The sequence below is a fragment of the Caretta caretta genome, chromosome 23, assembly GCF_965140235.1.
Source record: "Caretta caretta isolate rCarCar2 chromosome 23, rCarCar1.hap1, whole genome shotgun sequence".
Lineage (NCBI taxonomy): Eukaryota > Metazoa > Chordata > Testudines > Cheloniidae > Caretta > Caretta caretta.
In genome coordinates this window covers 2,047,727-2,060,496 of record NC_134228.1, presented here as the reverse complement: position 1 = coordinate 2,060,496, position 12,770 = coordinate 2,047,727, and positions in this window count along the sequence as shown.

Genomic DNA, 12,770 nt, shown 5'->3' with positions numbered 1-12,770 from the left:
CCATTATTTGGGGAGGGGGTTAACTTGAAAGTGACGACAAATGCTTATGCTTTGAGGGCTCCCCTGCCTCGCGCTCTCCCAGGAGACTGACCGGTGTATGGCCTGGGCCAAACGCTCAGCAAACTGCCCTGGCTGTTCCGGGCTCCGACCTGGGGGGCATTTTTTCTGTTTATTGTTCATCTGTTCGACCCCCCAAAATCCCCCAGAACATGCTGATTTCGAATGCTGCGGCCTCGGTGCCGCCCGTCGCAAGCGACCAGGCCTTTGGGCTCTTTGCAGGGCTGGAAAAATCGCTCTTCCATGGGAGTTAGGTGCTGAAATACCTTGGGGGGTCTGAGGCAACATCCAGGCACAAAGCACAACTTCCCACCCAATGGGGGCCCCGATCCTGAAAGCCATTCGCACAGGCCCCATGGGCTTGTCGGCTTGGGGCCAGAAAGGGATGCAGTCAAACTGGGTTCGGCTCCTGCTGCTCTCGCACCCCGGTGGCAAAACTCCCCGGGATGGGGACAGGATCGGGTCCTCTGGCTTGTGCAGGGAGGAGAGCTGAGATGGTGACTAGCCAGGAGGTGGGGAAACTCGGCACGGATCCCAGCTGTCGAATGTTCAGCCGCTTTCCCTGAATCATCCTGGTTTCCAGCCCAGTTGTGGGGCAGGGGTCAGAGCCCGGCAGCTCAGAATGGAATTGCAGGGTGGACCACCTGAGGTCCTGACGCCGTTGCATTCACATGGAGCTTCCCCCTGCCCCCCACCTTTGGCTGTGTTTAAAAGTGTGTTGGGGGAGAAGGGAGAATTGGTGATGCTTTGAGGCCCAGTTTCCCCATTGCCTTGCACACGCATTTACACTAGTGTGGAAGAGGCATGAAACCGGATCGGAAGGATTCTCGTCCACACCTGTTCCGCACTAGTGGGTGCAAGACTATGGAGAACCCAGCTTTTTCTTTTCTAACCAGACCCCTTTGACTGCTCCCCTTTTCCAAAGCTGGCTGCATAGAAACTCCCCCAAAGATGTAGCGGATTCGGGTTCAGCTCCGTCTCTGTCTGAGGCAGCGCCACTGAGATCCAGCTGGTGTCGGCTCCTAGAGATCTGAACTGGAGTGGCCGTTTGCTCTGGGGACGGTTCTAACATCAGAAGCCACCTCGCCTTGCACGTCTGCTGCCCCAGATTGATTCTCCTTGCCAGGGGTTTGCATTGAAACCAGCCACCTTACAGCTCACTGTGGGGCCCGAACGTCTCCATGCAATCATTTTCACCCATGCAAAACGCTCCGGCTCTGGTCGCACTTTGCAGCGGGGAATCGGACTAGACAAGAGTCGGGGCGCTGTGGAACTGCACGGCCGCATTTAGAATTTTGGCATGTAAATAAACCCCGACAGGTTGTGAGTTTCGTTTCGGGCAATTCTGTAGTTCTTTGTTTTCCCGCGAGCCGCCACGACGAGCCCCGTTTCCACCTTCACAGACAAAGGCTGTTTTAATTTATTTTTTGGCTGAATACCTCATTTCTGCCACTCTTCCCTTTGCAAAGGAGCAACGAATGGCCTAGCTGCTAACGTTGCCACATCCCTCGGCATTAGGAGGTCACGTCTCCACCGCCTACGACTAGCTGGTTTTATTTTCACGCCTCTATCTGTGGAAATGTTTTATTTTTTGCTTTTTTCTAGCCATAGGTTTGCTCCAGTCGTTTTGTTTTTAAAGAAACGGGGGCAAAAAACATTAAAAAGAAAAGAAAAGCAAAGCAAGCCGAGACAATAAATATCTGCAAAGAGTTTGATTGTTTTTTGTGTGCACTAAAGTACTGGCTTAAAAACAAAAAAGCTATTTTGTAACTTGACGTAGAGGGGGGTTTTAGACTAGTTTTGTTAGGTGTCAAACTCCAGTGTCTGTAGGAGAAACAGAATTTCAATGCGAACTATTTTTGAGGACTTGATATTTATTCTTGATTTAGCGAGAGGCTGGTTCCTGTACCAGCCCCCAGTTTTTGGTGGTTTAAAGATTTAAAAAATAAAAAAAGTGCAAAGAACCCGGAGTTCTGGGCTGGCTTTTTTGGTTCTTGCCGTTGCTAATTTTAGCCCCGAGCCTGCAAAATGCTCACGCAGCTGGGTCACTTCACTCAGGTGAGGGCTCTAATAGAGGTAAGGGGGTAGGGCAGGATTGAGAGGCACCGGCAGAGCTGCTGGGGAGCCCAGGGCCGGGCTGGCAGGGGCCTGCGGTCGGGAGCGAGGGGCACCGACAGAGCTAGGGGCGGGGGGGAGCCCAGGGCTGGGCTGGCAGGGGGCTGCGGGTCGGGAGTGAGGGGCACCGGCAGAGCTGAGGGGGCCCCCCAGGGCTGGGCTAGCAGGGGCTGCGGGTTGGGAGTGAGGGGCACTGGCAGAGCTGAGGGGGCCCCAGGGTTGGGCTGGCAGGGGGCTGTGGGTCGGGAGTGAGGGGCACTGGCAGGGCTGGGGGGTCCCCCAGGGCTGGGCTGGGCTGGCAGGGGGCTGCGGGTTGAGAGTGAGGGGCACCGACAGAGCTGGGGGCGGGAGGGAGCCCAGGGCTGGGCTGGCAGGGGGCTGTGGGTCGGGAGTGAGGGGCACCGGCAGGGCTGGGGGGGCCCAGGGCTGGGGTAGCAGGGGCTGCGGGTCGGGAGTGAGGGGCACCGGCAGGGCTGGGGGGGCCCAGGGCTGGGCTAGCAGGGGCTGCGGGTTGGGAGTGAGGGGCACCGACAGAGCTGGGGGCAGGGGGCTGCGGGTCGGGAGTGAGAGGCACTGGCAGGGCTGGGGGGGCCCAGGGCTGGGGTAGCAGGGGCTGTGGGTTGGGAGTGAGGGGCACCGGCAGGGATGGGGGGGCCCAGGGCTGGGCTAGCAGGGGCTGCGGGTTGGGAGTGAGGGGCACCGACAGAGCTGGGGGCAGGGGGCTGCGGGTCGGGAGTGAGAGGCACTGGCAGGGCTGGGGGGGCCCAGGGCTGGGGTAGCAGGGGCTGCGGGTTGGGAGTGAGGGGCACCGACAGAGCTGGGGGCTGGAGGGAGCCCAGGGCTGGGCTGGCAGGGGGCTGCGGGTCGGGAGTGAGGGGCACCGGCAGGGCTGGGGGGGCCCAGGGCTGGGGTAGCAGGGGCTGTGGGTTGGGAGTGAGGGGCACCGGCAGAGCTGAGGGGGCCCCCCAGGGCTGGGCTAGCAGGGGCTGCGGGTTGGGAGTGAGGGGCACCGACAGGGCTGGGGGGGCCAAGGGCTGGGCTAGCAGGGGCTGCGGGTTGGGAGTGAGGGGCACCGACAGAGCTGGGAGCGGGGGGGAGCCCAGGGCTGGGCTGGTAGGGGGCTGTGGGTCGGGAGTGAGGGGCACCGGCAGAGCTGAGGGGGCCCCCAGGGCTGGGCTGGCAGGGGGCTGCGGGTTGGGAGTGAGGGGCACCGACAGAGCTGGGGGCGGGAGGGAGCCCAGGGCTGGGCTGGCAGGGGGCTGTGGGTCGGGAGTGAGGGGCACCGGCAGAGCTGAGGGGGCCCCCAGGGCTGGGCTGGCAGGGGGCTGCGGGTTGGGAGTGAGGGGCACCGACAGAGCTGGGGGCGGGAGGGAGCCCAGGGCTGGGCTGGCAGGGGCTGTGGGTTGGGAGTGAGGGGCACCGGCAGAGCTGAGGGGGCCCCCAGGGCTGGGCTGGCAGGGGGCTGCGGGTCGGGAGTGAGGGGCACCGGCAGAGCTGAGGGGGCCCCCAGAGCTGGGCTGGTAGGGGGCTGTGGGTCGGGAGTGAGGGGCACCGGCAGAGCTGAGGGGGCCCCCAGGGCTGGGCTAGCAGGGGCTGCGGGTTGGGAGTGAGGGGCACCGACAGAGCTGGGGGCGGGGGGGAGCCCAGGGCTGGGCTGGCAGGGGGCTGTGGGTTGGGAGTGAGGGGCACCGGCAGAGCTGAGGGGGCCCCCAGGGCTGGGCTGGCAGGGGGCTGCGGGTCGGGAGTGAGGGGCACCGGCAGGGCTGGGAAGTGGGGAGCCTGGGCTGGGCTGACAGTGGTGGCTCCTGGTCAGGGCTGAGGGTCTTCGGTCAAATAAGCTCGGGGAACATCTCCTGGTTGCTCCAGGGGCCCGTGGGGACGCCCTGAGGCAGGGGAGCAGATGGGCCGTGGTGGGAACCCGCTGAGGGCTGAGGGGGGCTGGCGGGGACGGGGGGTACCTGCCCTTGGTGAGCGCTCTGCACCAACGCCCATCTCCTCAGCTCTGCCTGGAGCCCCCCGTTCCTGCTGATTTGGGGGGCAGGCACCAGAGGTCTCAGCAACAGGCAGCCGCGTCTGCTCATGAGGTAATCCCGCCCTTAGCCACAGAAACCGCTTGGCCCGGCCCCCAGGGCCCAGCTGTGAGTGAACCTGGAGTCACTCGTGTCACGAAATCACTGGCCTTTGCTCAGGGCGCCCTGCCCCCAATCTCAATGGGGCCACAACATCACCCTCAGTGTCGCCCTCCCCATCGCCCCTCCAGGAGCTTGACCCCCTTGCCCCTCCCCAATTGCCTTCAATGCACTGTGGAAACTGAGGCAGGCCCAGTGGCTGTGGGCATGTGGAAGGAGGAAATGGGAGCTGATTCTGAGCCAATGGCCAAACTCTCATGAGAGCAGGGCCGAGCCCCGAGCTCAGGCTGGGGTTTCCAGGGGACCCACTGGAATTTGGGGGGCTGAAGTTCCTCAGAAAATCCCTGGCCTCTGTTGTGGGCTTTTCCCTCCTTCCCGTTGCTCTCACGGCCTGTCCCTTGTCAGGCCATAACTCTGAGCCCCATGTCCCAGACACGCCCCCCCCAGTGGGGTTCTGTGTTGGGGGGTTCCCCCATTGCAGGGCAGGGCCCAGGCTGCATCCACCCCAGACGGCCCAGGGCCTCCCACAGAACCCAGGAGTCCTGGCTCCCAGCCTCCCCTCCCCCCTCCCCATGCCTCTAACCACTAGACCCCATGCCCATCCCAGAGCTGGGGAGAGAACCCAGGAGTCCTGGCTCCCAGCCCCGCCTCCCCCCCCCGCTCTAACCACTAGACCCCCCTCCCTTCCCAGAACTGGGGAGAGAACCCAAGAATCCCGGCCCCCACTCCCCGCTAGCTGGCTGGCCAGGCCATCGGGCTGGGTTCAGGCCTGTAACGGGGCTGACTGGGGTCGGGGCGGGGGGGGGTCGCTGAGGGTCCATCCTGTCCCTCCTGCTCACTGCCCGGGCTCAGGGGTGGCAGAAGAAGCCAGGCCCGGCAGGGTGGGGGGAGCAGGGGCTAGCTGGCCTGATGGGGGGCTGCAGTGGCTCTCCAGGGCCGGGGCATGAGGCAGGGCTGGAGGGGCCGTACCAGGCAGCGTGGCCTAGCGGCTAAGGCTCCGGGCGGGAGTCACCTTCTCGCCAGGCCTCTGTGAAACGGAGCCAATTGTCCTTCATCCATCTGGGAGCTCAGCAGGGCCGGGAGCGTCTCCCCCGCTGCGCCTGCCATGGCGGGGGGCCTGAGTGTGGGGAGGGCAGGAGGAGAAACTGAGGCACAGAGAGGGGGAAGTGACTTGCCTAAGTCCCCCCAGCTCTGGGTGGGAGGGGCTGGGAGCCAGGCTACCTCGGTCCTATTCCTGGCTCTGAGAAGGGGCTGGGGCTTTAGTGCTTAGAGCAGGGTGGGCTGGGTGCCAGGACTCCTGGGTTCTCTCCCAGCTGTGGGAGGACAGCAGGGTCCTGACCCCCGGTCTAACACTGTACACTTGGGGGATCCACCCAGCGCTGTCTGAGCCTCCCGATCTCACACCCACTGAGGATGGGGCCTAACTTGCTCCTGGAGACTCCGGTCGGGCTGGCCCAGCCGCTCCCCGCTGGGATCGCGTCACCTTTCCCGCCTCGGCCCCCCTCTTCCGTCTCCCCACTGCAGGGCCCTGCGCCCCGCGGGCCTGCTGCACACACACACAATTTGTTATTTTTACTGATCTCATTTAGCAAATGTCCCAATCGGCTTAGGGCCGCTGCCCCCTCCCTGGCTGGGTAACTGAATTAGAGGGGATTAGGGAGCCCGGGAGAGATGACAAATTGGTTCCACGATGTTGGCTGACAGCTGCCACCGGTGGCCGGGCGCAGGGCACCCTGGGGAACCGGCTTTAATTAAAGAGAGACCGGCCCACGGGGGCCAAGGCGGGAAAGGTGACACGATCCCGGCAGGCAGCGGCTGGGCCAGCCCGACTGGAGTCTGCAGGGAGTCAGTGGTGGAACCAGGAACAGAACCCAGGAGTCCGGGGGCTACCAGCCCCCCTGCTCTAAGCACCAGACCCCACTCCCCTCCCAGGCCAGGGACAGAATCCAGGAGTCCGGGCTACCAGCTCCCCTGCTCTAACCACCAGACCCCCATCCCTGGGATAGAACCCAGGAGTCCTGCTCCCAGAGGATTGTGGTTACGGCTGCCCTGGGTCTCAGGAGATCTGGGTTAAATACCCAGCTCTGTAACAGGCTCCTTGGGCAAGTCATTGCCCAGCTCTGGGCCTCAGTTTCCTCATCCATAATATGGGGAGAATGATCCTCTCTTCATCTATTAGAACTGTGAGCTATTTGGAGCAGGGTCAGTCTTCTTCAGTGTCCATGCAGCACCCGGCGCAACGGGGCCCTGATCTTGGTTGGGGTCTGGGCAGCACCCGGCGCGACGGGGCCCTGATCTCAGTTGGGGTCTGGGCAGCGCCCGGCGCGACGGGGCCCTGATCTCGGTCTGGGCCTCCAGGCTCTGCTGGCAAAAAAATTATTCCATGTTTGGCAGCGGCTCTGTAGGTCCCAACGGAGAAAGGCGCATTGCCGGCTAACGTTACAGGAGCCTGAGCTCCTTGACTGAGGGCGGGGTGGTGGTGGAGGGATTCGGTCCTTTGGCTTCTGGGGGGGTGAACACGGACAAGACCTTACAAATCCAGCTGTCTGCATTGATGTGAATTATCCCCTCGGGAGTGGGGCAAAACACCAACTCTCCCTCTCACAAATGCTGTGGGTCCTTAATCAGCTGCGGTGCCCCACCCCAGAGATGGCTGCATCTCAGGGCTGGGCGAGGGGTCCCTGTATGTACAGCCCCCGTGCCGCACCCCAGAGGGCCCGCGTCTCATTGCTGGGCGAGGGGCCCCTGGCTCCTGTGCTCTAACCCAGAACAGGAGAACAGAAGAGCGGCCAGCCCGGGTCAGAGCAAAGGTCCGTCCGGCCCAGTGTCCTGTCTGCCCACAGCGGCCAGGGCCAGGTGCCCCAGAGGGAATGAACAGAACAGGGCAGTTATCGAGTGATCCATCCCCTGTTGGCCATTCCCAGCATTCAGGAGTCCGGACCCCCAGCCCCTGCTCTACCCACTAGACCTCACTCCCCTCCCAGAGCTGCGGAGAGAACCCAGGAGTCCTGGCTCCCAGCCCCACTTCTGTGCTTGTGTAGCAGGAGCAGAAATTGCACACGGCCTCCCCCAAGCCAGGAGCCCCGGCCCCAGTAGCTGCCAGCCCGGGGCCCTGCATTGCAGTTGTCTGGGTGTGAAGGGGGCCGGGCGAGTGGGTGGGTGGCGTCGCCCCCTCACTTCCCCCCCATCCTGAGCTCCCTGCTCCACTCCCAGAGCATCTTTAATTCAGCCCCTGTAATGAATGTTGTGTTTTGAAAAAATCCATTTCCCTTTAACCCCTAAATCCGCCCTCAACCGACATCGCAAATCCACTCGGCTCTAAGCCGGTGATGCCAGCGCCCACGTGACCCACGCCAGGCCTGGGGGCGCTGGGGCAATGTGGGTCACACCTGGCAAATCCCCCGCGGATGTACCACAGCTGCCCTGGCCTGCCTCCTCCGGAGCCGCTCAGCCCCCCTACCCCCGAGAGCTGCACGGAGGGGTGTGAACCCCGGGACAGCTGCACCCCAACCTCCAGGAGACCTGCACATGGGGGTATCCCTCGGAAACCTGCATCCGGGGCATGTCACACTAGTCCCAAGCGGGGCTTGGAGGGAATTAACGGATGATGGGCTCCAGCAGGAAGCAGATTCAGATCCATTGTGCCGGGCGCTGGCCAGACCCCAGCCCAGATTGGGGCCCCGTTGTGCCTGGGGCTGCCCAGACCCCAGCCCAGATTGGGGCCCCATCGCGCCGGGCGCTGCCCAGACCCCAGCCGAGATCGGGGCTTCGTTGTGCCAGGTGCTGCCCAGACCCTGACCGAGATTGCGGCCCCGTCGCACCGGGCACTGCCCAGACCCCGGCCGAGATCGGGGCTGACGGGCAGGGGGTTTCTAGACTGGCAGCGGTTTGGAGCAGGGGCAGCGCTTGGGTTATTCGTACAGCACCTCGAACAAGCTGGGCCTGATCCCGGGTCGGGGCCCTGGATACGCCCCTGCTGCCCGCGAATAACAGCCGGTGGATTTCTGGGGTCTAGGTGGGATCGTGGGGGCCAAGCCCACGCATGTCACCGGAGCTCAGAGCGGGAGGCCGCTTGGCAGCTGTTCCCATGGATGGGGCTGGGTTACGCTGGGGTAGCTGGTCCGTGAATCCGTGAATTGTGAGTTGTGTGAATTGCCTCTGGGCCGTACGGACACTCCAGGGGCAGGCTGGGCCCCACGCAGCCAGGCCTGGCAGACGTCAGGCGGGCACCCCCCTGTGACTGCTATTAACTCCCGTCTTTCAGTTCCCCTGCGTGAAGCGAGTTTGACAGGTCTCAGCCCAGTTCCATGGCCCAGAAATGCCCAGCACCGTCGGCACCGATAGCTCCCCTCAGCGAGGCTGGGGGCTGGACAAGCTGAGCTGCGTTGAAGTGGGGGAGCGGTTGCTGGGGGGTGGAGAGCGAGGGTCAGGGACCCAGGGGCAGGTGTGTGTGTGTGGGTGTGAAGTTACATCCTTTGATGTCACAGGGTTGAACCCAGAGGGCTCACGTGCAAACCCACTAAGGCCAAACTCAGTGGCCAAGGGGGCGAGCGTGCTGTCTGCCCTGACTGGGGAAACTGAGTCAGTGCTGAGGGAGTCTGTAGCCAAAAAGTAAATCCTTCTGGGAGCAGAGATGCCTGGTGGAGCTAGGGGACACCGGGAGCCAGAACTCTGCTGGGAGCAGGGAAACCGAGGCACAGCCTGAACTGTGCTAAGAAAGGGAAACTGAGGCACAGCCAAACGGTGATGTGTGTTGGAGCTGCCTTGGAATGAGGATACACACACACACCCCCGGGGATGGACAGACAGACACATACACAGCGCCCCCCCCCCGGTCCCCTCCCTGCCAGGGCCCCGCACTCCCTGCAGTGGCATGGGTTCCTTAAAGCAACAGGGACCCCAGGGTGACCCAAAAGAAGTCACGTCCCCTCCCCCACCAGGTCCCACGCAGGTTCATCCCGCGACCCCGGGCGGGCGGAGGCCGGGGGTGGGGAGGGGAGGAGCACACAGAGGGGTGAGGGGGGGAGTTTGGTAAATTTAATCTCTGAACCTGTCAGCAGGTTTTAAAGCAGTGAACTAGACAGACAGATTGGATTCTAATCTGCCCTGATCCCCGGGCACAGATGGGAGGAGACGACACCCGAGCTGGAGACCTTGCAAAGGTGAACCAAGGAACGGCGCTCGGTTAATGGGCGGGGGGGGGGGGGGGCGGATGAGGGAAAGAAGGTTAAGCTTGGTTTAAAATTTCTAATGAAGGGGATAAGGCGGGTGAGTGAGCCATGGGTTGCCAGGCCTGGAAACAAAGGGGTCCCCCCTGCCGAGCCTGCGCTATGCGGGGTAGCAGGGGGCTGCGGGTCGGGAGTGAGGGGCATTGGCAGAACTGGGGGGGCGGGGACCAGGGCTGGGCTGGCAGGGGGCTGGGGGTCACTCTCAGCTGGGACCTCGAGGCCGAGCTGGGGACCCCTGGAGCTGGCCCCACTTGGGGCAGCTCTGATCCGGGGCCGGCGTCCGAGTTTGGATGAACGGGCCCCTGGGCATTTGGCGAGTCCATCTGGGTCGTCTGTGCGCTGCCCCTTTAAATCTCTTAAAGAGACAGGCCGCCCGTGTGCGTGCGGTTCGGCCCCGGCTCTGTTTCGGAAGAGACGGAGGGACAGACAGGCACAATCCGGGCTCTCCCTCCGGAAGCGTCGCCTTGCAGCCCTTGGCCCATCTGAGGCTGAGCTGCTTCTCAGCGGCCGCCCAGCTGCCTGCCTGAAGCGAAGAGGCGGTAAAGCAAAAATCCCGACGCACGTCCTGTTACCCAGCATGCTTTGCGCAGGAGCAGCCCTCGGATCCTTGCTGAGCAGAGGCGAAGGTGTATGTCACCCACAATGCTTTGCTGCAAAGCGAAGCCCAAAAGTGTGCAACGAGAGTGTAAATGCACCGTGTCCGCCCCCCGGCAAAGGGATCCCGATCGGCCGAGCTCCAGTCCCAGTCCCCATAACCCAGTGCAGGCCTGAGACCAGCCGCTAGACCAAGCCGGCGCAGGGGGTTGTATGCAGGTTTGTTATTGTAGGGTCTCCTAGGAGTACCGGGGGGGGGGAATTTGGAGACACTTAAAAATTAAATCGACCTAATCCCTGGTGTGGACACGGCCAGGGCAACAGAAGAATTCTTCCCTCCTCCCTGCTCTGAGAGAGACGGCTTAAGTGCATGGACGGAGAATTGCCACTGTTGCCTGGCCGTGGCCTGAGGCCAAGCAAACTCGTTTCACAGAGAGGCCGTCGGCTCGGAGCTGGGTTTTGGGTTTTTTTTGCCGATCTGGGCGGGATCAGCCCTTTGACCCAGCGAGGAAAAGCACCAGGTCCGGTTCTGGACACACACTCACTCCCTCTCGCCCCATAGTTGGGTGGCTGTCCCGAAGAGATCTGGTGACATCTACTGGCCGGCGCTCCCAGCTCCGCTTCCCCCTGGAGTGCCTTTAAAATCAAACCCAGCGCGTGTTTAAAGGACGCCAGGAAGTTTCTCAGGTTTCAGAGTAACAGCCGTGTTAGTCTGTATTCGCAAAAAGAAAAGGAGTACTTGTGGCACCTTAGAGACTAGCCAATTTATTTGAGCATGAGCTTTCGTGAGCTACAGCTCACTGCATCGGATGCATTCAGTGGAAAGTTTCTCAGCCTCCGTGGACACATGTCACCCACCAACGAAATGCAGCCCCCTCTGGGCTGGAAAACAGCTGCTGTTTCAAAGGGAAACTGTCAAGGTGACATTTGACCCCAAAACGTCGGAGGAGGGGGTGTTCCTAAAAAGCCACACTTATAAGCAATTCCAAAGGAGGCAATTTTAACCAAAGGTTGGGTTTGCAGGGGGCCCTCCCGGGGTCCAGTCCCCACCATAACAATGGCTCTTGCAGTGACACTGACTAGAAACCGACCTGAAATTGACGCAACCCAGCAAACAGCTGGATAAACCTGGCACCAGGGACACCCCGGGCGGGCGTGGAGAAGGTCTCCGGGGCTGGCTGCCCGTGCTGCTTCCCGAGGCCTGGCTCTGTCAATGAGGCCTGTGGACCCAAAAGCTGCCGAACCGCTCCTGTGAAATCTGGACATTCAGGCAGGTATTTGAGGTTACGGAGACCCCGCGCCCGTCCCAGCGGCTCCGGGTCTCCCTGGGTTTGTGTAAAACTTGGTGCTAGGGTTGACTGAGCAGTGAAAATATCAAGGAGGTGCCAGCCTCCAGTTCGGTTTTTGCATTTTAATATATTTAAGGGCAGAAGGGTCCCTGAGATCCTCTTGTTTGACCTCCTATCCAGACCAGAGAATTTCACCATCACCTCTGAGCCGAGTCCCAGACCTTGTGTCGGTCAGACGAAAGCGTCTGAAGACATGGCCAGATGGAAAATGCCATGGTAAATTGTTCCGATGGTAATCACCCCGCCCCGGTGAAACCTTGGGCCTTGGTCCTAAGTGAAATATTGTCCAGCTTTAATTTCCAGCCATTGGCACTTCCAGGAGGGATTTGCCCTCTGTGGTGTGTGTGGAAAGCTCAGTGAACCCCCGCCCACCCCCCGGCGGAGCATCCAGCAGTTCCTCTTTGGCTGCCGGCTGGATTATTTGGAGAATTCACAAAGAAATCGGGTCAGCAGTTTGCAGGTTACGACAGAGTCATTTGAAATGGGGCCCCTTACAAAATGTAGCCTCCCTGCCCGTCTTGCCTTGGGCGGAAGGATCTACGGGGCGGACTAATACGCGTTGCTCGAGCTTCCTGTGTGGGTAAAACTCATTAAAATCTCACGCACAGGCTGTGTGTGCTGATCACGAAGGGGAGCTATTAATGACTCAGAGCAAGTGACTGAGTGGTGTGAATATTTCAAGATGATTAATGATGTATCTAATTGTGTGGCTTACTCTGAAATCCCCAGTCACTGCTCCAGGGGCTAAGGGTTGATTTCTGCCTGGAGGTTACAACTTCCATTCAGCCTCTTTGGATGAGAAACGCAGCCCATCGGCCCCAAGAGCGTGCGCTTTCTGGGAATTCGTACCAAACCCATGACTAAGTGTATGAGCCAAGCTCCGTTAGAAGCGGGTGCGTGACGCAATTTAGCCTCTGGGTGCTTTGTCCTGAATGTCCTGTACGACGGGGAAAAAGCAGATTCCACAAACTTCCCATGTCAGTAAAATCCATTGAAATCCTGGGCCTGGGCTAAATCTGAAGAAACTCCTGGCTTTTATGCCCAGCTCAGGGCAGGGAGTAGGGTCTGGTGGTTACATCGGGGCTGGGGGAACGGGAGACAGGACTCCTGGGTTCTCTGCCCTGTTTCGTGAAGGGGAGGGGTCTCATGCCTCGGGCAGGGGGCTGGATTGGGGCAGCCCCTGCCCAGAGGTTGGACGGGTATCTTGGGGCTCTCAGATACAGAAGGGCCAGCCCTTACACCAGAGGGGGGCGGGCGCTGCTTTTCGATCATCTCAGACAGCAAAGTGAAAGTTCACA